The sequence below is a fragment of the Frankliniella occidentalis genome, unplaced genomic scaffold, assembly GCF_000697945.3.
Source record: "Frankliniella occidentalis isolate FOCC.00 unplaced genomic scaffold, Focc_3.1 Scaffold1216, whole genome shotgun sequence".
In the NCBI taxonomy this organism is placed as follows: Eukaryota; Metazoa; Arthropoda; class Insecta; order Thysanoptera; family Thripidae; genus Frankliniella; species Frankliniella occidentalis.
Genome location: NW_026268320.1, coordinates 1 through 3,454, shown reverse-complemented (window position 1 = coordinate 3,454; position 3,454 = coordinate 1). Strand labels below are relative to the sequence as shown.

General features: G+C 60.1%; 1 protein-coding gene across 1 annotated transcript in view; it reads right to left on the bottom strand.

Annotated features, from left to right (window-relative positions):
* The window catches only part of LOC127751822 (ankyrin repeat domain-containing protein 54-like), a gene marked incomplete at its 3' end in the record, with an annotated part of 24,852 nt that extends 21,524 nt beyond the window's left edge, over window positions 1-3,328 (bottom strand). The window contains exon 1 of the mRNA XM_052275937.1: window positions 3,036-3,328. The remainder of the gene's footprint in view (window positions 1-3,035) is intronic.
* Between the last annotated feature and the right edge of the window lie 126 nt (window positions 3,329-3,454).

Sequence of the window (3,454 nt, the reverse complement as noted above, 5' to 3'; positions counted from 1 at the left end):
CGGGGTGAGGCGAAGGCGCCGGCCTGGCCCACTTACCCGCCTTAATGTTCCATACGGCCAGGCCTCGGCGCATGCGCACTGACCGTGTCACTCTCCGGCACGCGGAACGCCAACGTTATACATAATACAAACGGGTGACCCCGAGTTTGAGTCCCGTTCGACAAAGGAGAAAAGGGGAAAAAACACACAAAAAAAGAAAACTCTGTTATTTCCGTTTCGCGGTAAAGGTCAGCCCTCACGGCCACTGGCCCGCGCCCCGCGCTTGGTCTTCCCTGCTCGGCGGCGTGCCGATGGGATCCGGACCGGGGGGTTGGTTGGCCCCAGTTCCGGTGCCGGAAACAAAGCTAATTATCCGGCTTGCACCTCTTCCTCCGGTCTGGTGAGCACACCTGGGCCCGACAGCCGACAGCCGGTACGCCACGCCGCGCCACGCCACGCCCTGGCACGGTAACCCCCAGCCAAGCCAATCCCTCCTACTTATCACCTTTACCCGTTAGTACTCTCCTTACTCGTTATAGCAGCAGCGCCTGTCGCTGTCATACTGGAATTAGTCGAAGAAGCAGCAACAACAAAAAACAACAGCCTCACTTTCCCTTTAGATGCGTCATTTTTTCTGAACTATTATTGTTTCTCGCCGCTGTACCAATCCTTCGCGATGGCACCTCATCAGCACCTCGTCTAACTGTAAGTAAGGGGCACTTGATGTACGGGGGCGCTAGAGGCCGCACTGCGCTAACACTTCCCTGTCTCACACACGTGATTACCTGGATTACCCGACCTGAAACCCGTCTTGCTTGAGTGTGACGACGCTAAGGTGGAGAAGTAGGAAACGAGTAAAATAAGCGCACGGAGCCAGTACCTTGCTCCAGGACCCTCTAGAGGGCTTCCTCCTGCTGCAGAGCTGGTATAATGACCAGAGGCTCAGGAGTGGTCCACATCGCAAAAGATCTCCTCAGGATCTCCTCCGACGCCAAGCAGCGCTAGAAGGGGAACATGTAGAAGGGAAGGAAGGATGGGGGGGGGGGGCAGGCGATGATAGGTTTGATGTCCCGTAGGCACGGCCCTGGCCGGCCCGTCGCGCCCCGCCCCCGGGCGTGTCCATGGCGCCCAAGGCCGGCGCAGACAGCAGGATTCATTCAGGAGGTTGAGGTTCGGGGCCGGACAGGTCTCTGCACATCAAGTCATCCGTCCGATCCCCATCCATCCGTCCATCCATCCATCCATCCATCCATCCATCCATCCATCCATCCATCCATCCATCCATCCATCCATCCATACATCCATCCATCCGTCCATCCATCCATCCATCCATCCATCCATTCATCCATCCATCCATCCATCCATTAATCCATCCAGTTGCAACAGGAGCCTACGCCGACGACATGCACCCCGCAGCCGTGGCCAAGCCAAGAAGCCAATTTTAATTTTGAAAAAAAACATAGACGATGGGCCGATACCGAAAGAGAGGAAGTCAGTCCGTTGTTGGGATCCGTGCGACCGAGTCACGCGAACCCTCGGGCAGTCGCACGTCCTCCACGTCGCCGGCCTCCAAAGCCTGCCAAATCCTTGGGGCTGCCGTAGTCGTCTCCGGCGCCCACCCAGGGCTGATAACCGGAGAGGACGAGCAAGGAGCACTACGTTGGAGAATGCAGATGCTCCTGCGTGGTGCGGGCGGGTGGGGAGGGTGGGGCAAGGAAGGGCGCAGGAGGATCCGGCGACCGTTAATTAAAATACCTGCCCCCCTCCTCCCCCTCCTCTCTCTCTCTCTCTTTCTCTGTAATCCACAACGACGGCTGCTCGAGCCTGCTTTGCCGGTCAGGCAACCCGTCCTACTCGACAATCTCCCATGAGTCTCTTGAGCACACCAAGCACACACACGTGACAATGTGAGCCGCGGGGTGCGTGCACACCGCGCCGCCGCCGCGCGGAGCAGCTAGGTGCAGCAGTCCAACGCCTTCCCTCCGCCCCCACCTCGCCCTCCCTCTCGATACGCGCCATGTGTTTCCGTGGGAGAGTACCAGCGGAGCGTGCAGGCGTGCAGGTTGCCCTGGAGCCGCCCCCGCCCCCAGCCCGGAGCCTCTGCCCCGCGGCGCTGCGCGGAGGCCCTGCAGGCCATCGAGTGGAGGGAGGGCGTGGCACAGGATCCCCGACCACGGCGGGCAGCGGCGGGGCGCAGACCAAAAGGATCCCGCCGAGCGACCTCCGTGTCGAGGCCTTATAATGGATCTCGGCTGACGAGGAGGGGGGCGTGCCGAGGGCTTGGACACCCAAGGCAAGTCGAGTAGAGGCTCGGAACGGGCTCCGCTGGGCCTCACGTCACGTCCAGGAGCGAGCGCACTGCGGCGTGCGAGGCACGGTGCGAGGCACGGCCACATTCGCGCCAAACTGCCACTTTCCTCTCCCCGGCCAGTAGGGGAATTCCACGCCTCGCACTTGCAGCCAGACATGGGCACGGACAGGCGCGCCACGCCATACCACGGCGCTGTTTCCAATAAGGGTTTCGCGATAAAAATAAAATAAAAGAAACGTGTATGGCGCAGCAGCTAGCGGCGAGGAGAACAGTGAGGTTTTTTTTCGGTTTGATGCGGGTGGTGGTCGAGCCAGTCGCCGCGATCAACACACCCAGAGAAATAAAAAGCTGTGGCTACCATCGTATGGTTATCTCAGGGACAACGGACAACCATGAAGTTGCGTTTTCACCAAGTGGGCAAATCCATGGTTTTAGTTCTCACTACCTAGTGTTCAACCACTAATTTAAGGCTGTCCCGGTGCTTATCACCCATAGAGGGTGTCACAGATGATATTTTTTTTTCTGGGTGCGGGTCCTCTCCCGCATCGAAGTCACTCGCGGGACGGCCGCGGACCCTGCTGCTGACACCCACACCCGGAGATAAATCCCACCGCGCCATTGAAAGGGCTGCCGTCTCCGAGGTGGGGCCGAGGCGGAGCGCCAACTCCAAACCTCTGACGACGTGGGTCCCATCCTTTATTCCGCCCGTATAGCATGAGGCACGCCGCAGCTCAGCGTCGCTTACCTTGAATACGGGCGTGGCGGGAGAGCAGAGCAAATCCAGCAGCAATTAGGAGGTAATCCCAAAAGTTATATTCAACCGGCGCACACCACTGTCACACGAAACCACTCTCCACTAAACACACACGCGTTGAGGACGCGATAGGGACGCGACGCACTTCACCTCCACCCTCACGGGCGACGACGTCGTCCTGGCTGAGAGCGCCCCGACCACGCGACGTCGTGCTGCTCCAGGTCGGACTCTGTTCGAACACGACGCGTCGGCACACGGTGTGCTCCGGTTAGCTCCGGCTGCCTCACTGGCGGCGTGCCGCGCCGCGTCGAGCCGCGGACCCAACGAACGACGCCACAACGCGGGGGGAGCAGGGAGAGCAGTGCAGGTGAGAGACGTGGGGAGGCCGGTGAGAGAGGGGGCATTGGGGG